Genomic DNA, 27,495 nt, shown 5'->3' with positions numbered 1-27,495 from the left:
ACGTTGGAGGGGAAGAGCTGTTTTCAAACATGAGAAATGGATTTGCAATCTATTCATTTGGGCTGAGGTGTTTAATTTTAGGCAGCCAAGCTTCTTGTCTCAAGTCCTTTGTGCCTCAGATTACCTACTTCTAAAAAGGATATAATGCTCTGTGTTTATCTCCAAGCACTGACAGGAGGTTTACTTAATTTACATCAGCAAAGTACTTTGCAATCCGAGTAAAACGTGCCTATTTAAATGCAATGCTTTATTACAAGACAGGAGTAAATGCTGCTGTCATTTATCCCGGTGTCAAATGGGACTAATCCCAAAGATAACCAAGGAATTGCACATGGGACAAGACAGTGGAGAATCAAACACGTGATCCTCTTGGGTACCAAAGCGAAGCTCAGAAAAAAAATAAACTAAAAAATCATAGGCTGGAAAGGATCTTTAAGATCTTTTAGTCTAAATGTCAGTGACAAGCCCACCACTAAACCGTGTTCCTGAGACTCATCTACAGGTCTTTTAAACACCTCCAGGCATGGTGAATCCACCACTTCCCTGGGCAACATGTCCCAGTGTTCCACAATCCTCTTGGGAAAGAAATTTTTCCTAATTTCCAACCTAAACCTCCCCAGGTGCAATTTGATGCCATTTCCTCTTATCCTGTGGGTAGCTGCCTGGGATGAGAGGCCAATCCCACCTGTCTATAACCTTTTTTCAGGTGGTGATACACAGCAATGAAGTCTCCCCGAGCCTCCTTTTCTCCAGGCTGAGGCCCCAAGGATCCTCATAAGAGGGTGGCATGACCCAGACTCTTCGCTGCCCTTCTCGGGGCACACTCCAGTGGAACCACAGAATTAAATGTGCGCTCCTTGGCTCCCGGGAGCCGCGCTCGGTCCGTGAGGGAGGCGGGTGCCCAGCGGGCCGGGCTGCTGGCGGTGCCGGCTGTCCCGCCGGGCCCTGGCAGCGCCCGCGCGGTGCCGTCACTGCTGACAGCTGAGTTTGAGCAGCTCCGGCAGCAGCAGAAATCCCCTGGCCTTACAGTAAGTCCTGTGACACGCTATCGTTTGACTGCATTAGCTCAAATGACGGGGGTATAATTGACCAAGCGCTGCCTGGAGCGGTGGCTCGGGCTGTGCCAGCCGGGCCCAGCGGCTCCCCGGGGAAAGCTGGTGGCCGTGCCGTGGGGGGATGCTCCACACATGGGCAAAGCTGGGGGAGGACAGCATTTGAGAAACTGATTTCAAAACCAAAAGTGAGTGAGGGTCAGAAACGAGAGGCCAAAGTGAAGAAATACGGTAGGTCAACAGAAATAACAGGGTCAGAAGTTATTTCTGGCATCATATCTGGCGACTGTGTTTGAGCATTGGTGATTAACGTATCAGTTATGCCTGAGTGTGATGCAAGAGGCTCGGTGAGTGCTTTGCCTGTGTGTTCAGCTCTCCAGCCTGTCCACTTTGTCCAGACAAAATCCCAACATAAAAGGCTTATCTTGCAAATTAGCCAGCACAGTCATCCCAGGGGTTTATTTATTTTAAGCTGCTGTGGGCCCCAGGGACAGACACACCCATTAAAAAAAAAACAAAAAAAACAAAAAACAAACACACAAAAAACCACCAAAACACTACTGCCCTCTGCAATAGGAGTTTCTAACTTTTTTCCCTTTAACTATTTTTTTTTTTTTTTCCCAAAGTGGCCAAAAAAATGTAGTACATGGTATACTGGCACGACCAACAATGAATGAGACGCAAATCTGTCTCTGTTGCAGGTTGGTTTAATGTCATAGTAGGACCCGGGTCTGTTATCTCTGTGCACAGTGGTTGTGGTGAATGGGGAAGTGTGAAATGAAATAAAGGTTGGTTTGAAGTTCGGGAGGAAAGAGTGTTAGTAACGCTCTGAAACACTGTCAGGGAAGTGAAAGCACAAAGTGATAAGTAGCAGTAAAAAGTCAGACTATGAAGTGGAAAAATAGAAAATAAAAGGAATTAACAATCAGAGCATTTTGAAAGAATGAATGGGTCAAAAGAGATTGTTGCAGAATATAGCTCTGGACCTAACCCTATACAAATGCATGTCTGTATTCGTAGTGGGGTGGGTGGCAGGGATGAGATACCTGACATGTTTGCAGAACAGTTGGGGCCTTGCAGGATGTGCTGATTTTTTTTTTGAGAGCTTTGCCTTCTCAGAACTGCTTAATAACTATAATTTGAAATAGTCAAGAACACATGATAGTGTGAATCATGGCTCCTGTGGCAAACCTGTGGTAAGAAGTTGTGCCAGCAGTAGTGTAACAGTTTATTAGAAGGTGAACATATGCTTTTCATCCAAAAAGGGACATAGCAAAGGCATTTTGAAGACTGAGAGTCCATTAATCAAAAGAATATGTTTCTGTTTGAAAAATAAAAATTCCTTCATGTACCCAAACACAAATTATCCGCCTACTGCTTTGGGTCATTTCCACTAAACAAAGCTTTTTCTTCTTTGGAGAGACAGAACAAGCAATACTCAACTGTACACCACACCAAAAATATGTTATATCTTTAATTGCACAAATGTTCCACTAAGTAAAAGAAGGTGGCCTAAAGCACTGAAATTTGCCATTCAACAGCTTGACAAAGGCTTTGAAACACTTTATAAAGAAGCATACTTTCTGACTGAAGATTTCTGCAGATAAATGTAGAGGGTCACACTCTTAGCTGGTATAAAAATGAGATAAGTCCAATTAGATTATTCTAATTTATGATCTTGAGACATTTTTGAGACAGTATCCTAATTGAAGCTTGAGATATTTTTCCATTAAAGGCCTTTCTCCCATGAGACTTACAAGTGATACATTTTTACATTCTTACTTTTTTTTTCCTTTACTTTAAAATCTATTATTTTACTGCTTTTAATTTTCAATCTTAAAAAATTAAAAGTAAGAGATTATTACTAGGTGAGTCAAAGGTGATATTTCTCACTCAAGGCCTGGGTAAAATAACCAAGTACCAGGTCTTTCAACATAGTTGTGTCTTAGGATGATTTCCCTTAAAAGCTTCCAAGAGTTTTTGAGAAACACTATTAAGAATGTAAACACTTATTTTTCCTATTTGAAAAACTGTGTTGTCTGCCCTGTCAGAATGATTTTTGTAACAATTCCTGGATTGCATTTCCTGATGACTTAGAAAAAAAATTGCAACTTTCTGTTTTAAGTTGCAATCTTTCTTTTGCCTTTATGAGTTGAAAATGTATTCTCTACCATGTACAGGTATACAGAAGAGTTTAAATGTGAACCACAGCCAAGTTTTCAACCATATAAGCTAAGGCATAGGCAAGGCTTTAAATCTGACTTCAGAATGAGGCTTCCAGCTTTTGATGAACAGCAACAGGCAAGTCTGGTTTATGAATTTCAGCCCCAGTCCCTGCTCCGAGACATCAGATTTTGGACCAGATTGTATCAGAGGGTTTGAAAATGAAGTTGTTGCATTGCTGCTTAGTGAACTGTAGGGCATTTATTTATCCACCAACATTTAAACACAGAATGTAATAGCTATTCAAACAGAAGCCCAGAAGGTTGGATTCCCCAGAGCCCTAATCAGCCTACATGCATCAATTTTACACCAGTGCATTGTTTCATTGAGAGATACAAGTCAAATCACAGTGATGTCTAAAATCTCCAGTTTCTGACCATAGTTTAAAAAAAGCAGAATCCAAACCATCTTTTCCAGTAAAGAATTCTTGCTCCAAATGGTTCCATTTCAGTCATAACCGCAGCATTTAGCCTCTGAAGAGGAAGGAATAGCCTTGCTGCTGAGATGCTATGAGGAGTGGTTTGCTGTCATTCCTGTTTAACAGAGCCCTCATGCAATGCTTTTGGTCCCAGAGGATTTTCTTCCTGTGTTTTCTGCCTGCCAGAATAGTGGGTACCAAATCACAGTCCTTACAGTCTATGCAGAGAAACAGAAGCAGATCCTAGACAGGTCAAAATATGTGAGGCTCTACCAAAATCACACTATATATATCAAGTGGAGGCCTGAGCTGCCATCAACAGCACAACACAGCTTGCAACACTTTGGGAGGGAAGGAAAGCAACCACAACAGTTTAAAAAATCCTGGTTCCTCTGTGGTCAGAAATGGTATGCTGGAACTTGAACTAGTGTGCAACCACATTTAAACATAACTGTGGCTGGAATGGCTTGAATTCTAATGTGGACAGCACCTAAATTAGAAAATGCTTGGGAGAAGCTGCATGTAAATGTGCATAAGGGAGTATAAATGACTGGCAGTAGTGTCACTTTCACTTTGGTAATTAAAGCAGCCTCAATAGTTTGAAAGCAAACAGGATTCAGAGAAGTGGAACTGGCTGCTGGTTTTAGCACAAGGATTCAGAGGCCCTCTAATTTTAACTCTTCATGAATGTAGCATTTGAGCAATTATTCTTATGTAGCAGGGAAGAATCTTCCCATTCTCTCAAGATAGGCAGCTCCAGCTGAAATGGTGTCATGTTCTGGTTTGGAAGCAGTCACGTTTCTCCACATCCATTCCTAGACAACAGACAATTTCTTCCTTATGAGATATTTTTTCCTCCCACTGGACTCACACCTCTTCAGTATTTGCAGAGTACAGTGTAGGTGAGGGTCACTGCTCAGCTGTAAGTTAAGGTCATTGTCATCTACTAGAGGGCAGTGGACCAACAGCTGCATGTTTTTAACATCACGGTGTATCCTGCTGGAATGTTTTTTCTCCCATGGCAAGTGGCCTGAACCTTTTGGTGAGCTGCAGCCTCCTTAGCTCACTGCCTAAAGCCCAATCCCAAGGCAGGGTGACACATCACAGGACTATCACCTTCCAGAGAGGCTGATCCTACTGGGCCTGACAAATCAACACCAAGCTTAGGTGATTACAAAAGCAGGGGTTGGATAACTGCACCACCGTCCCTTGCTGCAGTTCTTTTCCAGTGTTGATAAACATGCTATAACGTCCATTTTTACACAAAATAATACCACTTGCTTTTCACAGTAGGACTACATGCCTCTCAGTAAAATGTGCTGCTATATGCTTATGACATTTTTAGCAGGGTGTTAATAAGCATGCAGGTTGGCCTTGTCACTGCTTCTGAAATAAATTAAGGTTTCTTTTGTCAAAGCTTTTAATAGACTTTTGGATTGGAAAAGTGACGAGATGGTCACAGGATCGCATGACTCAGAGGGCTACTGAGATTGAAAAGTGTTTTAAAAGTTTAAAACAATAAAAATAGCTCTACTGTGTCATTTTTAATAGATATAAATGTGTGTTACACAATTCAGACCCAGAAACTCCTTTCAGTAATGAACGAAGATCATCATCATAGCTGACATTTCTGAAATGTTTGAAAAGTAAGTTCAAGGTCATGTTTGAATGCAAACATGTTACACACAGTAATTATCATGAGTTTGTTATATTTACTGGTACAAAGTATTCGGAGAGTCATGTATCAAGTAAACGAATGGTCTATTGTTGAGCAAAGTTTAACATCAAGAATATGCTATGAATTTTAAAGCATTTTTTAATGTCAGACACAGAAACTGTAATGAGAAAAGTATTTTGATTACAGATTTACGAAAGGAGAGAAGAGGGAAGGAGGGAAGGAGAGTAGAGGGAAAAATTCTTTAAAAAACAAAACACAATAAGACAATATTTTCTAAATGGATAACATTTAGATCCTGCTGTGAACTAACAGGATGGGATCTATGGAAGTGAATTAAATTGTGTTATGCATATTAATATCTTGAATTTCCCAAGGCAGGTGAAACTCTTTCCTGTTCAGTTCCAAGCTTGTACATTCTGACCCAGTGTCAAACTGAAACTGGAAGGCTGCAAGAGCTCTCGGCCTCTCCAGGAGACCTCAGTGAGTAATGCACAGGTCTCATCTCCTGACACAGGATCCCTTTGCTGGAGGCAGTTTCAGTATTAATCAGTCTGTCCGTTGCTAGGGGCTACAACCTGCTAACAAAACCCTCAGACTTCTCCCTGATTCATTGCAGTCTATGCTCTAATTTTACAGGGGTTTAATTTAAGTAATGTAGTTGCCCCCAATTTTTTTTTTAAGAAACTTTTTTTGCCAAAAATATGTAGTGATGCCATGATCTTTTCCTACTAGTTTCATATTTGTACTGTGCTAAAATCTTGGCTTGCCTGTTTTTTAAAATCCCTGCCAAAACACTTCTGATGTCACAGTAGGGACAAATGCTGGACAATTGTCTAGGAAGACACATTAATATCTGTGCTGGTGGCACAGCAATACCTGCTAATAAAGTGAATGGAAATTGTGTTTAGGACCATATTTGTTCAAGGCATCTCTGGAGGCAAAGCAACCACATGGATTTCATCACTTCATACTGGTGTGGCCCCCACACACAAAGATCCCAGAGGCAAAATTCACTTTAAAAAAAAAAATCAAATTAAGTGCTTAACCAAAATGGCATTACTGTGATTAGAGATGAGGGAAAGGGGTAAGATTCAGACCTGAAGGGATAACCCACATGACAAAAATAAGGGATGTGATTTAGATGGCTCTGCAAGTTGAGCTCAAAGTTGAGATCAGCAGGGAAGAGAAAATGCAGCAGTGTGTTCCAGTAGCTCTGTGAAGGAATTAGACAAAATGCTAAGATAAGACCCAGCAAATAATCTTGAAACGTGTGATTCAGCAAAGCATATCACCACTGTTCAGATATTTTCCTTGGCCAGGCACAGGCTGCCAAGTGGGAACCTATAGAAATCACAGATAAAGATGTTGGCCTCCAAATAAAGAGAGAAACATATTTGCTGCCTAAAAGATGTAATTGGCATTTGATGCAATCAATATTTTTCCCCCACTGAGTGCCCATCTAGTGAAAGGATCTATTTCTAGGTTGTTACTATCTTCATTATTTCAAAAACCCTGGGAATGACCACTACAATCACTGTAGCAGTCCTCAGCCTTCTTCCTGTGACAGTTTTCATTGGCAGGTCTCAACATTCTCTACAAGAGAAGTCAAAATCATTGCCCTCATCTTATAAACAGGATAAGTAAGGCACAAGAGGGACAGAGGGGGCACGATCTCTCCCGAGGTCAGACAAGGACTCAGACACAAGCCTGCACAGCCCCAGGCCAGTGATCAGCTGTGAACCGGGGTTCCTAATCCATGCCTTCTTCTCATCTGTGTTTGGTCTCTGATTTTTTTTTAACATCTATACACATAAATGTGGCACTGATACAGAATTGGTGGAGTTCAGGATAGATCATTGGCATTGTTTCACTCTTGTCATGTTCAAATATTTTTTGTTCCCCACCCAAAATTACTTTAGAGACAAACAAGTTTGAATAACTCTAGGAGCACCTGTGTCTACTTAAAACCATTTCCTTATGCAAAGCCTCTCCCAAGCACAGTGGCATATGTAACATTTTTAAGCAGAGCATTGAAGACAGTAGTTGTGACTGGAATTTATCTGCAAAGATATGGCAATACTTGGAGGTGTTGGAAAAGCCTTTTTAAAATTCCACTTACTGAAATTGTGGGAAAATAACGTAATTTATATGCCGTATTTTAAAAATATAATTCTAGCCCCAGTTTAGGAAATAAAACCAGGATAATGTGAATTTAGGAGCTTTGAAAATAGGGATTAATTAAAAGATTCCAGCATATTTGCACTTTTGCTTATTTGTATACTTTTTGTATACTTCCTGTTTTAGGAAATCTTGCTTTTTATTTTTGATGACTTAGCAGTAGTGACTGTTTAGATCCAGAGAGGAGTTTTTTGCTCTGGTTTTCATATTTCTTGTGGGAGACTCATGGAGAATTATAGATCTGGTAGATAAAAGCACACTGGGAATAGATTTCCTGGGCACAAGATGTTTATGGTGAGTGAAAGCAGGGCTTTCATTAGCCTGTGTCCAGATTTCTGTGCCTAACTCTGGTGACAAACCTAGCAAGCAGCTCTGAGAGACAAAGCAAGGGGGCAGGGAGGGGGCTGGGGCCCAAGGCAATGCACTAATGCAGACATGTGTCTGTTTTGAACAATTATTCACAGATTTCCCAGAGACAGAGGGATAAACTCGAAGCCAGGACACAACTCCTTTGAAAACTTGTGGCCTAACTGGTGATTCTTAAATATTATCCCCAGTTTTGTGCCTCTGAAAAGCTGTTTCTCTTCTACCTCACACACAGAGAGGAGCATATCAATACACTCTTCAGAGGAGATGGATGGAGAGCTTAATTCACTTTGCAAATCTATGGAAGCAACACTTTAGCACTTTGGCACAACCGCCTCTGACACTGAAAATTAGTAAAAGAAAAGTGGTGAAAATGTCAGGAGCGGGAGGACTTCATTTTTCTCTTGTTTAAAATGTCATCTGTTATCTGCAATCAATGCACTGAGGCAACTTCCCATACCATAATGATTTACAGTATGTTTATAGGCACAGATAGAAGCAATCACAGGGTTAGGCAAGTGTCTCTTGGTGAATTCTTCAAGCCTCAGAAGTGCTTAGTTCTGCAGTTCCCTCTTCCCAGGAATGCAGGGGAGATCAGCACGGAGAGCTGTGCAATTTCTGCCTCTCCATACCCAAACCATAAAATCTGCAGCCTATCTGGCTTCAGCTGTGTATAAACATACCCCATGATCCTGTGACTTTAAAAAAAAAAATGTTGTCTTTGCCTCTGAAGAAAAGGCAATAAATATTTTTCACTTTTTTCATATCTAAACAAATACATGCAAAAGGAAGTACATTCATAGTCTTGGTGCTAGATTTAATGTTTTAAGCTTTCCATTGTTTGGAATTTCCTGTTTAATGCCTTGGAAAAAAAAAATTCCATTACTGATTTTTGTCCTTTCCCAGTGAGAACTCATTGTCCAAATCTTTTAAATGGTGCTGAGATGAATGAGTCCAAGTTTATTCATTTCCTTTGTGTCCACCAGAATTTGGAATACTGCTGGATACAATATCTCCTTTGCCCCCAGAATTCCTGTTTAATATTCCTTAGCAACAGAATCTTGGATGTCTTGCTGGCTTTTGTAGCCGTAGAGCTCCACAGACATCACATGCTCTTTTCCACCCGTACTCCATGTGAAGCAGGGAAGTGTTAAACTCCCTGTCCATGGATGGCAAGGTAAAATATAAACATGCCAGCACTTAATACTTCTGAGAAGTTTTAATCTGAAGTTCAGTGCACAGAGGTAGAGTAAGGAATGAGTGTTAGGGTTTCACATCTTGGGCCAGAGCCACAGTAACTTATTTGTCCTTCTTGTCAGTGGATGTGTGATGGCTTTTAATAAATAAAATGATTCCTGCATCTCAAGGCCACTCCCCATCACATTAGCACGGTGGTTTTCCAGAGGAGTTACTCATACTGTCCCCACAGCAGCTGCTGCCAAACTCCACCTCCTACAACAGGGAAGGGCGTGGTGTTTGTCTCATGTTCAAAATTAGAGCTGGTCAAAAATTTTCATTTGATTTTTTTAAATAAAGATACTCTGTATTCTTACAAGTCCTATTTCTTACAAAAATTCATTTTCAGTTATTTTCATTAAAAAGTTAAAGAAACCTAATATTTTCATGTTTTACCCTCTGAAAGCATTGAAAACTTTCCAAACCCAAATCAAATAAAGGCTTTAAGTCCAAGTCTTACACACAGGTATTCTAACCATTCTTTTTCTAACAAGCTCTTGCTCAGAGGCTCTCATCCCTTCCATAACACCCCCAAAGACTGGTATATTGTGAATATTATAGGGCTTACAGAAGGTTAGATTATGGGTTAATTTATTCAAGTAACTCCATTTTGCACACTCAGTAGTTCCCCTAAAATTGAAACATATGCTTTGGCCCCTGGCATTTTCACAGTGCTCACATGCCAGTTCGGTATTTATTTATTCCCAGGTTTGCTACTTTCTTGGAGGGTGACCTTGAGCAAGCACTTTCATTTGTCCATATTTTACCAGCATTTCCTCTTTGTCTCTTTTCAGGAGCTTCACAGCAAGCATTATCCAACAAAGGGGCAATCTGACTTCTGAATTTAAGAAAACTACCACAATGAAGCAAAAAATATTTTCATGCCATTAAGGCAGAATAATATGAGTAATAAATAGTAAATAAGTGGCATGACCTGAGTTATAAATTTCCAAGTCCTGCCCTCTGCTTATTTTACTACTCTGTGCTGCTTTTGAACAGATTCTCAAATAGCCTCCCAAAATAGAACATATAACACAACTCACAAAAGAGAGAAAGAATATAAGCTCATGCAATACAAAAATAAGGGTTAATTCACAACTACAGATAGCATTTTAACTGTGTTTGAATAGAACTCAGCATATACTCACTAATAAAATCTAACTTGATGCTTTATGGCAGTAGTGATGTTCCTAGAAATCCTTAGTATAGTAACATTTTGGAAAACAACCCTCTACGTGAGGGGATCAGTCATTTTATTCTGTAACAGTAAAAGCTTCAGGATTTCAAATGGATAAACACTCTGCAATTTGAGCTTTGTGAGTCATACTTAACAAGGCAGATGTGTGCCGAGAATTAGCAGCCCATAATGCACGGGTGTTCCTTGTCTCTGACTAAATTACTTAAGACAGATCAGGCAGAAAATTCAAAGACTTGCACAGCAATGCATTTCTTTTTGTTCCAGGACACAGAGGTCACTCCGTGATGGCTGCATGGGGAAAGCTGCAGTGGAAGAGAGGAGCCACTTTCACATGACGGTGCAAACAGGGATAGGAAGCCTCCCTGACACAGGGACAAGGATGAGCCCTGGGGCAGCTTAGAAATTGACTGTTAGGTCAGACTGAACTCTGAGCCTGCAAATCATTGCTTCTGTGAACCCTATTCAGATACACAGCTTCTTTGAAGTCAACAGCTAGTATGAAAAATAATTAAATTAATGGCGTTACTCACCTGTGTAAAAGTCATATTCATCTGAAGGAAAGAAATAAAGCTCTGCACACAGCAGAGGAACATCCTTTTGCTCCATACAATCATTCCTGACTCTTTCAAAACCAGGCTTCACTTTTTGCTTTACCACTTTGTCACCTTCATTTCATCCTTGATCCTGAACTTTTCTCACCTCCTATTTTTCCTGCATCTATTAATCTGCTTCAGATGCTCCCTGTGACTGTCACCTTTGTTTAAATTCTCATGTATATCACTCTTCCCTCAGCTTGACTGCTGCTCTTTCTTTTTCTACAACATCCACAAACTCCAGCACGCAGCATTTGTAAAATAATGCTGCCCGATTTCTAAGATATTCGGGAAACTCTGCACATCCTACTCTCAAATAATCCTACATACCTCTGTATCAATTCTAAATTGCCTGTCCCACTGCACACCTATTGCCCAGTATAGAATTTTCATTCCCATATTGCAACCCATTTCCTTCCTCAATACATTTTTTTAAAATGGAAAGTCACTATTGTTTAGAAATTCCAGTTCCACCTAGAACTAGCTTTTCTGTTTATTGCTCCCTCATTGAATTTTGGAGCCAAATTCATATATTCTGTAGTATTTCTTTTGAAATCAGTGGAACTGTGTCCATTTGCTGCTATTTTGCCCTATGGAGTTAAATCTGGCATTCTTAAATGTCAGAACAATGAAAAAAAATTTATAATCTTTGATTTATCTTTCTAAAATTCTGTATTTATTTTGTAAAAATCTATTGCATATAATGACTCTGTCAAGTGCTTTATAAAAGACATATATATATATATAGATATATAAGATATATATAGATATATAAAGTAGTTGCTATGAAATCAAATTGCCCTGTATCTCTGCTCCTGTAAATCCCTGTGCTATCTTTGAATATATGGTACGTCTTAATCGTGGAATCACAGCTGAATACTAAATATTTGTACATGTAAGCCCCAAGGAATGCTAAAATTCTTTTTTCCTTTTCAACTAGGCATGCTATTAATTAATGCATAGCAAAATGATTAAAAGCATTTTTCAAATAATGAACAATACAGAGACAGACGAGTTAATTGATTGATTGGTGTATGAGCAGGGTCCTAATGGATTAGCATTTGCATATTAACACAGATCCAATCTCTCTCTCTCTTAATGAGCTGCTTGCCACATTTTGTCTTCTTTTAAGCAGCAGTGAGCATGATAAAACAAACCCACTGGATTGTTCTCTCTCAAGAGACCAAAAGACAAACTTTAAAAGAGGCCTTTCTCCAGCAGTGATTTATAGAAACCCTCTGCACATCTATTTGGTAGGTATGTGGGGACAATCACTCTTTAGGACCCATTCTGAAAATCATGGAAATTTAAAGCTACTGCTTATAAGATGCTCATAACATAATTTTCCCCACAATGATCTGGCATTTGCCACAGCTGTAAGGTTTTGCTGTATGAGAAGATGGAGTGGGATGTCACTGGCCAGCTCATTCCATCTGTGGTCTTCCCATTGCCATTGGCAGCTGGACTGTGCACATCCATCTGATTCAGCAATTCACAGGGAAAGGATCTGAATAATTTCAGGTAGGTAGATGGTAATTTTTAGTCACTGGACTCATTGAGAAGGATTTCAAACCTTCCAGCATCTCCCATACTCAAGGACTACATGTAGGCAGTGTAATGAAGATAAAAACAGTGAATGCATTTCCCACCAGGAGAATTACCACAATAACATGGCAAATCTGTTGTTTTGTTTATTCAAGCATATCTAAAAATCTAAAAAGAAAAAAAAAAAAAAACAGGTCATTTAGTTATATACAAATCCTAAGTATTGGTGTCACCAGGTAAATCTGTGACTTCAGGTGCACTATAGTGCATGGCAGGACACAGAGATGTCCTGGACACCATCCATACCTACCAGTGTGTATATACCTGTGACCATGTGTTGTAGCAGAGTTATCTGGCAATCTGAGAAACTTCTGGGGCTCACATGCACTTCACAATAAGAAACTTCACAGTGCCATATAAGAAAATCCTTGAAGCCAGAGGTCTGTAATACACCCCTGGTTTGAACCCTGTAGACATGCCCTTTTGAGTTCTTGGCCCACAGCCTTGATTAGAGTCAATTGGCATAGCTGTGCTACAGTCATTTCCCTGTTTACATAGGATGAGGATCTGGTGCATTATGTATTTTGGCTATGGAGTACAGCTCTGCCTTCTGCTCAGCTGGCTGGCTGTGGAGACTGCAGTTGCTGGGTTTTGAACTCGGCATTCAGGCTGGGGCTGGGTGACACTGCAAAGCCTCCGCACTCAGGCAAATTTCCAATGTTTCCAGGAAACCCGTGTGACCTCCTACTACCTGATTTTCTCAGATTGTTTCACTTAACTCTGATGGTTGCTGGGATCAACATTTACTGTGGGTGCTCAGAAACCTGGACTCATCCAGATCCTAGAGGAGCGAGTGCACCAGCAGTGAAGGGGACACCAGCACCCAGGCACTGAGGGGATGTGCTGTCTTCAGGGGGGATTGCCACCCCATGAACCAGAGGCAGCTGTGGGTGTCTGTATTCAGCCATGAGGACACTCTGTTTCTGTCTTGATTGACATGGTTCATAAGATGTGAAGGGTATTTCCATCAGGGAAATACAGATACAGTTTAAAGCAACCTTTAAAAAATAGACTCAATTATGGATACCACACCGAATAGTCTTAAGTCCCTGTTTGAGTAAGTAAGATAATTAGTCCACTTATGGAGGGTTCTTTTACTGTTTGTCTCAAGTGGGTATTCTTAAATGAGTTGTAATCTTATTTATATTAGTTTAACACAGAATGTTGGACTGATCTTTTTTCATTGTATGAATGCTTTTTTAGATTACATCAACCTGCTCTACTAATTTCAGCTCTGAAAGAAATTTTTTAAAACTCTAATTATTACTCTAATTATGTTTATACTATGAATTACTATTACAGGTTGCATGTTCATGATTAATGAAGTCCATCATGGAATTCTAGAAATCAGTGTTGAAGCATTATGTTACTGTAGTAGTGTCTGGTGGTATCTGTCACATTTTTCATGGAAAAAATATTCCAGGCATGTGTAGCACTCTATCTATCACCTGTCTATCTGGGCATGATAAATGCAGCAAAAACCCCAAAGCATTGACATTGATATGAGTTTTCCATTGACTTCTATCAAACAAGAAATAGACCCAGTTCATGGGCCTGGCCAAGGTTTCTGCTTGTAATAACTATTTTAAGCCTTTTTTCTTTTCCCCCACAAAGTTATTATTTTATGGAAAGAAGTATAAACATAAGTGAAATGCCACATATATCCACTATAAAAATTAAAAACAAAAGCAGGAAAACTATCATCTACAACCTTCTTTGCTTTAATTTTCTAATCCGACTAAGGAGCTGCTGAAACAATTGGGCCCTTTAAGATTTTGATAAAATCTTTCTTTTTTTCATGGTTCTGCAAAGCTGAAAAAGGCACAACTGTGGCCAATATGTGTATACTTGTCTATTCCTCTCTCTTTGTGTTTGACCCGCTTTAATATAAAATATTTCTGACTGTGCAGTTAGCCAGAAAACCAAAAATAGGAAATACTACTCCAGCTCGGTTTGCTAAGGTGTTAAAAAGGCTTGTGGATAAATTCACAGAGTGCGTAATGCATCTGTGATTCTGCCACTTCACAGCCCCTTCCCTCTCCCCAGCCGCCCCCATGCCTCTACTGCATCTGTGCATAATCAGGGAGAACAGAAACCTTTCTTTTACTCTGTCTTATCTCAATATCCTTTGTTCATGCCAAGCAGCAGCTCATGAATGCCTTGCTTTGCTCTACCTCTATCTCACAAAGGTTGTGTTTTTCAGTTCCAAGGGGAGAAACCTATCATTCCCAAACAATTGGAGAGATTTCTATCTGAACATAAATAAACAAAAGCTGTCCCTAGGGAACATGGAAAATGTTTTTCTCTAGAGAAGCAGTTCCTACACGGGCCCCAAGTCCCTGGGGCTGTGCTGCAGCTCCTGCAGAGGTCCATCCCACAGCCAGTGCTACATGGAAGAAAAGCACATCTTGGGCTGAAGGGAGGGAGTGAAAGGTACCAGGGGCTGCTGCTCCTCCTGGGGCACATGCCAGGAGGTGTCTGGGGCTGAGGCAGAGAATGGGAGGCAGGAAATCCTTCTCCCCCGCCCCAGCAAGCTGTCCCAAAGGATCAGGGCATGAGGGGAAGAACAAAGGGCAGCTAGAGGGATAGCCACACCAGGGTTTGGAGCTGGTGGGCAGAGTATTCAAGGACAGGAGAGCTGTGTAAATTGATGAAGTTAACTGTTCATCTTCACAAAGGTAAAAGGCAAAGTATTTTTGAAGCCTTGCCTAAGAACCTCACCCTTACACAGATGTCTGATAATGCCCTCTCCCACCATTAGACCTTTCCTCCAGTCAACTTTAACTCTCCCTGTCTTTATCTTCAACTCACAACGTAATTCTTTGTGTCTCTACTTGACAAATCTTGTTTCTCATTATGTCTTTTCCCTCCTGTTAGAACTTTTTGTTCTGCACAGGACAACACACCTGCTTTGATCCACTGCTCTCAGAATTCAGAGGTTATGTCAAGCTAGAAGGGACCCATAAGAATCACCAAGTTCAACTCCCTGCTATCCACAGGACAATTATTTCTATGTCTGTTCCCTACAGCAGTTTAAATGATGATATTATTTAACATGATGTCATTTAAACATCATGTTTAAATTATGTTTAAATAACAGGGAATGATGCTATTCCCTGTAGTGTGTCCTGAAAGACACGAGAAGGGGTACATGCTTTTTAGCTGGTGTGACTCCTCTCCAGGGACAATTACATCTCATAGAATCATAGATTATGCTGGGTTGGAAGAGATCCACAAGGACCACCTAATCCAACTTCTGTCCAGCTCTCGGTGCAGACACCCCAAGAATCTCACCATGTGCTTGACAGCATTGTCCAAACATTTTTTGACTTCTGCCAGTCTTGGTGCTGCTGCCACTCCCCCGAGGAGCCTGTTCCAGTACCCAAGCACCCTCTGGGTGAAGAACATTTTGTTGATATCCAACCTAAAACTTTCCCAATACAACTTCAGACCGTTTCTTTGGGTTCTGTCACTGGTCACCACAGAGAAAAGATCAGTGTTTGCCCCTCTGCTTTCTCTTGTGATAATGTTGAAAACTGCAATGAGGTCTCCCATCAGTCTCCTTTTCTCCAGGCTGAACAAGCCAAGTGTCCTCAGCTGATCCTCTTTTCAGTTGCATTCTGTATCCAAAGAAATTCAGAATGAAAAACTATGTAGGCATGAATAAGCATAGTTTTACTGAATTAAATTTTATATTCACTCTGAGGTAGTCTAGGCCAGAAGGTACTAAACACTTGGGGAACCTCTGTCAAACAAATTTAATGCAAATGTAGGAGTTGATATCCTATCCTCTAACTAGAAACCTAATTACATCTACAGACCATGGGTCACAATTTGTGTAATTTCTTTTCACTGTAAAGCATTCAGGACATTTGCAAGAGACATTGTGCCTGAACCCTTCAAGTAAAAAAATGCTTTTCCAGCATGTTCACTGAGAAGGCAGAACCATAAACAATATAATCATGCAACATCCAATAGCATCATTGCAGATGGGAAATAGGAGTTATTAAATAAGACTCAGAAATGGGTGACACAATTGTCAACAACTTGTTCTTGCAGGGAACATTCACAGCTGGTGTAACTGCACTGATTCCTGCAGTGATACTGACTGAAATAACCTGGAACTGTATCCTTCCAGTATGATGGCCTTCACTTTTGAGGGGATATTTTGCTGTCCTTTTATGTACCTCATTACAGCCTATTTTATCTGACTTGTATCCTCCATGTCCTGGCATTATTGCACCATCAGTTACTGAGACAGACACTCATCATCTCAAAATGCTCATCAAAACTCTGCTTCTTTGTGAGAAGCAGACTGAATTGCCAGCAACAAGAACAGACTTGATAAGAGAAGCTGGCCTTTTGCTCCTCTCCTGGTGCTCGTATTCTGATAGGCAATATGTCAGGAATAATTAGACAGTTTGGTTTATTTTGCATCAGCTTTTTTTTCCCCCCAATAAAATAGAAAATAGTCTGCAAGAAACAGACATTTCAAGCAGAACCATTTCACCAAGATGTATGAAGCAGAGAGGTCTTTTATAATGCCAAAATGTTTTAAATGTAAACATTGTTTACATTTGAATGTGAACACTCACAGAAATGAGATATGAGAAAGGTGTGATTTGGCTCCTATGGAACTCCTGAGTTTTCTGTGACTGGCATTTCTCCCTGGGGTAATTTATAAACTAATATTCCCTGTTGCGAGAACATTGGCAGGCTTGCAGAGAGAATAGTTCCAATTTTCACTCTAACATACCTGGCTTGCATCCAGAAATTGCAGAAAGAATTTGCCACAAAAGTGATAAAAAAAAGGGAAATTGTTATATATACAGTATTAATGACACTATTACAAACATAACATAAAAGGCATATTTAGAGCAAAGGTATATCAAGACACTATACAGAAAAATAAAGATGCAGAATATGGATTAGCAAGGTTGATTTATTTTTTTTAATTCCAAGCAAATATAATTTATAAATTGTGCAAAAATTATAAAGAAAACCACATAAATAAGAACACCCTTGCTAGCACACAACACTAAGTGGACACTGGAAGCTGCACAGATTCTCTTCTTAAGTGCTGGAATTTTTTGATCTAGGTCAAAGATTCCGTGAGCTACATGAATCAACAGATGTAGTAGGTTTGAAGATGTACACTGAACCTCTTTGGAACTTCTTAAAATAGAGTGACTGCTGAAACAAGATACAGTAGCGTTGTGGCTGCCTAGACACCGTTCTATTTTAATAAGTGTCATGGATGCTTTGGGGCATATCAAAAATAAATGGCAGTAAGTAGGTAGGAAGCCAAGCGTCTGTGACTTCCAGCAGAATTGCAATGCAAATAAACTCCAGTGAAGTCTTTCACAACCTCTCCAGGGTTATCTCTACGCTATTGTTTCCAGTCAACAATTTATAAACTTGGATTTGCTGATTATCCTTGTCTGGACAACAGACTGCAGCTGCTAATGCTTTATATATTGTCAGAGTTTGACAAGTGATTAACAGTCTAAACTAACTAATTTCACCTTTAGAAGGTACTGCAGCGAGTGTCCTTTAAAACCTTTGATTTTCTTCTATCGGTTTTTACCTCTGTGCAGTTTCACTGACTTCAAAGAAGATGAATACCGTTTATTTTAGAATATGTGAGAAAAGAAAATTAGGGCCAAGAGATTTAAAATGCAGGCAAAAAGAGCCTTCCAAAATCCTGAACGAGTTTGATTTCAAAACAAATTCTCATGAATGAGGGGAAACATCATAATATATCAGGCATTGTCCCCATCTTATGCCCTTCCCCTCTTGTCCCATTGCCTTACCTAATTTTTATTTTCAAGAATAATTGAATATTTCAAATAACAGAAATATATTTAGGCAATTATACTCAAAGACTAGACTTGTTTACCAAATTGTATGAAAAATTAGCTTTTCCCTATTCTTTTAACTCCATCAAATTATTATTTTTTAATTCTCAAATTGTCTATATAATGGAAAATTAGGAAGTAATTTATACATTATTACAGCAGCCACACAAAATTCTCAGTGTATGTACAAGTGCATGTGAAAAAGATTTTGGACGAGAAGAAAGCACTTAGAATACCAGAGAAAATGCATACTTAAGAGAAAATCTTTAGATAATAGTGAGATGCAATAAGAACATTCAAACCCCCTTGTGTGTTCACATTAACACTGATTTGTTTTTATTCAGTAGATTGTCAATTGGCGACACCCTGGAGGAGAGTTAAACACGTGGACAGAACTTCTGTGTGGAACGTTTTGTTTCCAGCTATGTACATGAAAGGCATTTTTGAGAAGAAAGTTGCTGCAGTCACAGCCTAGCAAAGCAAACTTACTAATTAACTGCAGGCTGCACCACTTGCACTTAGCTACGTGCCCAGGCTGACAACACCGCCTTCAGTGCCGGTTTGCAAACAAATTTAAATATTCAGTGCACAGCTTCTGGGAGAAAGGCCATCTTTCTTCATGCTGTAGCTTTGGGATGTAACATTTATTAGTGACTTATGCTTATATCCACTGGCTTTGTGATGCCAGGAGAGTTAGCAGCAGGCTGAATCCTCTAGCTGTATACACCCAGTAGGAATGGAGAAGGGAAGGAGCTATCATGAAGGATGGAGCAGAGGGAGGAATGTGGAGATGCCTGTGCAATGCTGGTTGGCAGTATGGCTGTCTGCAAAAACAAAATCTCCTTTGTGGCGTACACAGAGATTTAAAATCTGTTTACACTGTCTGTCAGAATGTAAATTATTTCTATTTAAAAAGTACACCAAAAATAAGTAAAAGCAAAAAATATCTCCACCAAATGTCTGATAACCAGCCTCAATATCTTTTGATTTTCTCTGTGTCTCCTTCTATCAGTTGGCCATTCCTTTTCTGCCAGGCTCACGACTTTGGTTCTCTGCTAAGAAGTCCACTTTGATTCTCTCTAAGAGGTCTCTAAGACCTCTCTCTCCTTAGTCCTTTTTTTCTGTCTTCCTGGAAAAAAGGATGCCTTTTCTTTTTTTTTGGTCCCTCAGTCTGAGGAATAGTTGCACTTAATTTGAGAGGGAAATGTTGAAAACTTTTGTCGGACTGTTTGTTGTGAACTCTTGGAGATGACTGGTGTTAGCTTTATACAGCATCAAGGGTTTGTGAATAAAAGTACACTTCTTCAGGCAAATAATGTATTTCTTCCCCTCCTAAAACACTGTTCCTAAAAAGGTTTCCTGCTCAATTTGTAAAAACCTTAGAATAGCAACTTCAGCTTGATAGGAAGCATCAAACCCTTATATGTGATAGAGAAAAAAAAAAGAAATAATAAACCTAGGTTCGAGTATACACTTATAGAGAAATCTGACCTTATTACTGGATAAATAATGTTCACCCCCACTCGGGATTACCATAGTTTAAACATCTGGACAATGAAGAGAAATAATTTACAGACTCACAGTCTTTTTATTAGTTAAGAACAAGTTTCCAGAGATTTTCCCAAGGCTGACCTAAAGTAATCAATTTGCAGTTCTGACTTCATAATATGACTTGTGATTCCTATAATGCATGTGCCCTCTCCTGCAAGTGTTCTCCAGCTGGTTTATACTCACCATGACTGAATTCATGCTACCTAATAAAATTTCTGAGGGAGTATGCTGTGGTGTTACAATGTACTTGAAGTGATAAATGAAGTGATCCTGACAGAATATAAGCTGCAAGATGATAGGTCATGTGTCTATAAATATTAGGTATCATTATATGCTCTCCTAGGCCATGGAGACCATTTCTGCTCTTTAGTGTCTAATATAATATGACTCTTAATTTCCTCTGCAGAAGGGACTAAGCTGGAAACAACTTCTACTTCTACCTCTAACACCTCTTGAAAGCATTTGATGCATGAATTAATTTATTCTATATCATAATTAATCATTTTCTCTCTCACTGTAAAAATTTACAGTGTCAGTTACATTGCACATGTTCATTTACTATTTACACCAATTTACTGTGAATATGCCAGTGCCTACCAAGATGATGTTAAGTTCTCCAATCCACACTTGAATCTGCACTATGAAGCAAAGAAATGCACATAATTGGCATTGCTGACAAAGTGGGAGTTTTAGGTGCTCACCTTGAATCAGCTTGAAAAGAACCCTCATGATTTTGAGGATAGGATTGTCAGTAAAAGTCATTATTGTCAGAGCACACTGCTATTTATGCTATCCAAGCACATATGGCACAGGCTCATGATGCTGCTTTTGCTCTGTCACGGTCATTGTGGACTTCATCAAGAGCACCATCCTTCTATATTCTCTTTAGAGCGATGGTAATCAAGATGAAAGATAGCCAAAAAGGGCAGGAACCCTTCTATGAAGATCCTTGTAGTATGGTTAAAATTTTCATCTTAAGAAAAGAATATTAAAATCAATAAAATGGGTGAAAGAACAGAATCATATTTGATGACAGGCTGAATTTGATGCTGAAAAATGCTGCAATGAAAGGATCTAATCATCAAGTAGGGTTAGTCCAAATAATTAAAAAAATAAAACCAAAAAAACACAACAACCAACCAACCAGACAAAAAAATTCCAATGGGTCTGCTACCTTGTTTTTCCTTTTTTAATACACACTGAAAAAAAATGTCTCAAGGGACCACCCATTGTACTAGTAATATACCACACAAAGCTACCAAGAGACAACACATTGAATGGCCAATCTATCCCTCTTAAAGAATATTGGACAGATACATAGAAGGACTGAAATGATCATGTTAGGTAAGACCTACAGAGGAAAAGAGTCTGGCTCCATCCAAGCATTCTTGCTGCGTTTGAGACTGGTTGTCACCAGACCACTGAGAAAATGGCAGAAGACTCTCCAGGAAACGTGGATATAACTTGTCCCTTCTGTCAGGTATCGACTGATTGTGTCCCACACTTTTGTCATTGAGCCCTGGAGCACAAGATTTGATGGCCATTTCAATGAGTTTAATTGCATTGTTTGTATAACTCCAGGTACCACTGGGATTATTCAGTCTCACTAGGAATCTTCATGGGCCTCACTTCCTCTGAGAATGAACTCTATCACCTAATAAAACACTGTAGAACAAAAAGTGTTTCCTTATAACGGTTTCTGACTTGCACTTTCTTTTTTCTTGTTGTTATACAATTTATCAGAGAAAAGAGATATTCCCCTTCTTCCATTTCAATAGCAGTCACCATTTTATGTACTTTTTACATGTTTGCTCAATTCCTCTCCTTTCTAAATCAAATAATTTCATCTTTTGAAACTCTCCTCCTTAAAGTTCTTTTTGTTCACTGCCATTATATTTCTCTGATCACACTAATATATGATGTGCAAATTCAAGACTTGATACTGCAAGATCCTTAACACTGCTTGTCACTCACCAGATACTTAATTTAAAGCATACAAATATTCCCTCTGCTCTCAGTGGGAATTTTTGTGTAATTTAATAAATGTTTAGAAGACATTGCTGCTGAATGCTGCCAAATACATGTTCGTGCCTACAACCAAAGAACCACATGCAGTTTTATTAATCACCTTGGAAGGACAGTCTATGTAGCTATTGATTTCTGCAATGCTTAAAATTCATATGCTTAAAATAGGCCCACAGTTAAGCTTTTGCTTCTTCAGATTAATGCCAATCTGCATGTGTTTCCTCCCAGAAGACCACACACCTACTATCTGAATCCACTATGAGAACAATCTGCATGGAAGCAAAAAGAGATGCTGGGGGGGAAAAGTGAAATGAAAAAAAAAAGTATATAGAGAAAACTGAATTATGAAACCAAATTATGGCTAAGCACAATGACAATAAATACTTTTAGCCACAGGCAATAAAATATTGCATCGTTAATAAAGCTAAGTGGAGAAAAATTTTGCTTGTCACTTTCACTTATAACCTAAATTTTATAATTTAGCCTTACATGTTAGCTCAGCACATTACACATCTCTCAGGCAATTCCCCTCTGGCCCCAGAAATCATGATGAGTTACTGGGGTTTCAAAAAGTGGTGAACTGGGTAAATGGGAACTGATTTTAAAGGATGAAATAATGGCCTAATTCAAGACTGTAGCAGTTTTAAAGCAAAGACACTTGAGTCAGGAAGTAATTGATAATATGGAGGTTAAAACTCCAGGTTCTCATGGATGTGAGAGACAAACCTGAGAGGAACTCTCAGAGCATTCTTAGCTCAGGTGTGAGATTACTCATTCATGGTTTTACACAAGTTGTCAGTAATAGATACAAATAGTGCTGCTCCTGCCTTTCCCAGTGATCCAAACACCAAATCCATTACATGTCCTAGCTCATAGAGACCGTTCAAGAGACTGACCAAATTCTAAGAAAAGTCTGAAAATTAGGTTAAAAGAGCTCTTCATTCTACCACTTGCTTCCAAGAAAAGCCAGGAAGAAATAGTGACAAGTTATCTGTTAGTTATGCAGTGTAAGGAGCTGGTGCATCCATGGTGTTTGTGGAAAAGTTTCTTTGCTATGTTTGCCTTTCTTCAATGATTTAAATGGCAATAACTCCACTTATGGCCCTAATTATGGCTGTTTGGGGTCTTGTCTTCCTTATTTTTGATATATTTCTAGTTTAGGCATCCTACAATCTGTAGGAAGATTTACAGTAGGAACCCAGCACAGCATGTTCTTCCCATATGAAGTGAGTTTTTGAGAGGAAAGAAACAGCTGAAGATAAAACTCCTGGCATTACTGGTTTCACAAGGAAGAAAAAACTCACCTGCAATCTCAAGGGAAACAGATATCAAGGGATGTAAAAAAGGACTAACAGGCTAAATGTTAATTCCCGTGAAATCTCCCTTCTGCCACCACAGAAACTAATGATTCCTACCAGCTCCTGTCCTTTCAGCCATTTAAAGGATATGGCATGTCAGCTAAAGCCAGGCATTACTTTTGGTTTTGCTGTATGAGTGAGCGAGCAGCAAGATAGATATTTTATTATTTTACAGCACTGTTTTCTTGTTCTGTGCTCTTATGTGAGGGCATCTTATGGACACCTTGTTGTAAACTGCAGAGTCGTTTATGGTTTATTCCTCTAGTATGTTTCATGCTGAAGTTGAAAACACTGTTGTGGTAGACAAAATTGAATCTAAGAAAGTGAATAGCCTGGAAATAAATAAAAGAGGGGAAAAAATATAGCAGGAAAAAAAATCACATCAGCTCAACCTAAATGGATGGGTTAAGATTTTGAGAATTTATAATCCAGGGAAGTAAATGGAAAATTTGCTCATGACCTTGGGTTCAGTGCTGGCACCCCATAATGTCCCTTCCATTTATCCATTAGCAAAAAAAACCTTCAAAAAACTCTCCTAAAGAAAAAACTGTGCAAGAATCTTTGGAATTCACAAATCCATTGGTTATATTAGTGCTATTAACAGCATTCCTCTATGTGACATTTTTTTGCATACATATGTACATTAAATAGCACCTCTAACTGTTTCCAGATTCCTAATGATTCCCAGGGTCATTACTGCTATTGGATTCAACCATCTTCATTTAAGCTCTGATTAAAACACATGAGGGTTCCTTGGATCAGGAAAGATTGATACTGGCAGCCTGGAGATTAAAAGGAAAGATTTAATATAAAGATAAATAAATGAACTGCTCATTAGTGCCATCTGAACCTGGTCACAATATAAGAATCTTGTGTTAGTTCTTGAGTTAAGAATCACTGCTTGCTACGTTGATTAAATAAGTTCATTTTTGCAGTTAAACTTTTTTCTATAAATAGTATTAGAAAGTGTTTCTCATAACCTTATATGGAATATAGCTGTTCCTTGCCTCTTACATGCCATAACTGGCATTTTAATGCACTGCCAGGCTGTAAGGAATTAATGCATCACATTATGTGACTATATACTGGGATTCGTTCCTCTGCAGCAAACTGTGCACATATTCAAAATTAGGCCTATTATTAAATATTTTAAAAACATATTTACATGTACTTCTATATTTTATCTAGGGGCAGTTAAATTTCAATTTTATAGGTCGACATCTGATTAGAAGAAAACTGAATAATTCAGTTACTACCATATGTTTTCCCATAGGGTTTAATGGGAGATTACCATTGACTTCAACGGGCGTGTATCAAACATTAGGAAGGTGCATGAAAATTAGATATCTGTGTGAGTTAAATCTGAATTTGACTGAATTTGAATTTCTTTAAACAAAACTTTCCCATTGATACCACGTGATTTGGAACACATTTATATACCAACATATGCACTGGTAGATTTCATGTAATTAAAACCTGTTTGCATAGAAATGTTGTGATCTATATATTTAAACACTGCTAATGGGGCCCAGCTTTAGTTAACATATTGAACAATTTGTCAGATACAAAAGCTGCCTTCTGACTTTGCATTGTATTGATTTCTACTGAATTCTTAGAGAGCTGCAATTCTGTACTCTGAAAAGAAAATTAGTCCCTATATTTTTCTTATTATTACTTGGGATCAGTTGTAATTACATAGATTTCTCCATAGTAAAGAAGCAAGGCAGAATTACACAGGGTGACTGATCTCAAAAATGGGTGCTCCAGACCTCCTGCAGTTCTTTAATCCCCTTGATATTATGCACTGTGATAGAAACTAACATTTTTTATAGCATTACTGTATTGAAAGCAACTCAGTGGATGTCTCACTCACTCATGAATGGCTGAGATGTCCTTTTCTATAGTCACTGATGTATGGATCAAGCTGTCATTGTTGAGCTGTGGTAATATTTACTTTCAACAAACACATCCCTGAATAACTGTTGCTATAATTATAGACAGGTAGCTGAAGGCAAAAATGGACTAAAATAATAGCAAGGAAGGGAAAGCAAAACAAAACCAAGCCAAGCCAACAAACAAACAGAAATAAAAAATTAACAAAAAAAAAAACCAAAAAAACAAAACAAAACAAAATAAAACAAACAAAACAAACAAACAAACAAACAAAAACAAAAACAAAAAAAAAACACAAACAAGGGAAACAAGATAACCATTTGCTATAAAGATATGTACTGAATAATCCCAACAGAATATTGTCATAGTGTTGAGTCCAGTCAATGTACCAGTCACTTTTAACATTAAAAATTCTTTTGAAAACTGAGGAAAATAACTAGTTTTTCAAACTCTTTGAGATGTCTCATATATTAGGTTCATTTAATACCTGGTCCAGTGGGAACTCAATTTCATCTGGGTTTTCCAAGGGCAATAATATCTCTTAGTACATTTTATCTTATTTTCAGTGTATTTTTGTCTGCATGTCAGCTTTTTAGTTGCTTTTAATTTCATTATTTCAGCTCATATTTTTGTTCTCCAAATGTTTTTTTTTTTCCTTATGAGTTCCTAATTCAGTATTCTTCCTCCAGCAGATACCTGCTTATCATCTCACATAACAGAGGTCTCAAAAAGCTTTCCTGTGATGGAGAATCATCTGCTTCATGACTTATATAATTTTCATCAGATTTCACCATCCCAGCATTCACACAGGCATTTTGCTCCAGCTGTACAAAGTAAGAATTGTCCTTTCTTCCTCACTGGCTATTGGTCTGGAACAGCCAAATGGCTTAATCCTGATCCTATACAATTTGCAAATTAGTATCATATAATATCCCGAAAGATTGTTGTCACCACCACTGTGATTTGCATGCACTTTTCTGTGTATTACTCATTAGACTTCTACAAGTACTCATAAACTTCTACTTCTTCAGGATGCAGAGTCCAGTTTCCCAGGCTTAATGGAGGCAGTAGATACCTAGGAACCACAATCAGTGGAGGCAAAGGATGCAACACCTCTTTTCCTGCAGTAAACATCTAAAATGTATTAGTTAGTGCACACTAAAAATGCTTCTGCCTCCCCATTGACTACAAAGGGAACTCATCCACCCAGCCAGATGCAGACATCTATACATGTGGACTTCTAAACTGTGTGATGTGTACTCCCTCTCGGTGACCACATCCTTGTTTCTGTCAGAAATTTTCAGTAATGAAAAGAGTTAATATCACAATGCAAGTAATAAATTATAAAACTCCCACATGAAGGTTTAGGTTGCGAGAAATCTTCCCAGGAAATGGGTGCAAACCTATTTGTAACATCAGATGCAAAGATATGGGAAATATTTCTGTGATTAAAAATATTTATCAATGATAGAGCTTCCCATGAAGCAGTTTCTTGTTACTGTCTGAACAAAAATGAGCAATCTAGTTCAAACCCACAAATCTACTATAAATAAGAATGTTCCAAGTTTCCATATCCTTTTATCACCATAAGACTGTTATGCTGACTTAGCAACTGGAGTGAAATAAAGAAACAAAATAACAGAAACTGAAACTACTGTACTGAAGAGTGGCTCTATTGTTTGGGGTTTTTTTTCTATTTATTCGAGAAGAAAGCTTTTGTTTAATTGATAATAATTACCTGTAATTGTCAGATGTCATGAGTATTTTCTGTTGCTGGTGCCCCTTGAGGCAATTAAATATAAACACTATTAGAATGAATTCTCTGTCTTTCAGGAATATTCTGTGAAAAAAAATTGCTTTGCTAAGTGCACAGTGATTTTTGTGGTGGAAAGTCCTTCAGACTTCTCAGGGCTTTGGATTTTGGAAATCCAAAAGGCTTTGGAAAGTTCTTCAGATTTCTCTGCTTTGGATCATAAAAGAAAAAAAGGTCTTAAATCAGGCAAAATGTTAAATAAAGAAACAAATGTAGAGACTGTCTTTAGTTTTAAAGTACATATTTCTTTAAAAATAGAAATTATTTCCCTGCCCAAAATAAAAAGAAACATGAATAAACATTTTACTTCATGTCTTTTCTTGGAAAAGTTCATTCCCATGCCCAAAAGACTACGAATAGTAGTGGTCATCTCACTAGAGTGAAAATAGCTAAGCAATATGCAGAAGTAATATGTTCTTATTTATAGTAGCACTGAGATAGTAATCATTC

At 38.6% G+C, this 27,495-nt stretch overlaps 1 long non-coding RNA gene across 4 annotated transcripts; it reads left to right on the top strand.

Annotated features, from left to right (window-relative positions):
* The first annotated feature begins 927 nt into the window (after positions 1-927).
* LOC135282857 (uncharacterized) lies at positions 928-27,041 on the top strand. Of its 4 annotated transcripts, none has more exons than XR_010348912.1 (6): positions 955-1,028; positions 1,679-1,753; positions 3,233-3,353; positions 10,614-10,763; positions 12,078-12,195; positions 25,925-27,041. It is a non-coding gene; the product is annotated as an uncharacterized LOC135282857 (long non-coding RNA). The 4 variants fall into 4 exon arrangements; XR_010348892.1 differs by lacking the exon at positions 25,925-27,041 and adding an exon at positions 12,317-14,863; XR_010348873.1 differs by lacking the exons at positions 12,078-12,195; positions 25,925-27,041 and having other exon boundaries at positions 10,614-11,947.
* Positions 27,042-27,495: the final 454 nt, after the last annotated feature.

This window comes from Passer domesticus, chromosome 1 (genome assembly GCF_036417665.1).
Source record: "Passer domesticus isolate bPasDom1 chromosome 1, bPasDom1.hap1, whole genome shotgun sequence".
Lineage (NCBI taxonomy): Eukaryota > Metazoa > Chordata > Aves > Passeriformes > Passeridae > Passer > Passer domesticus.
Note: the sequence above shows the minus strand (reverse complement) of the source record. Positions and strands in the feature narration are given on the sequence as shown.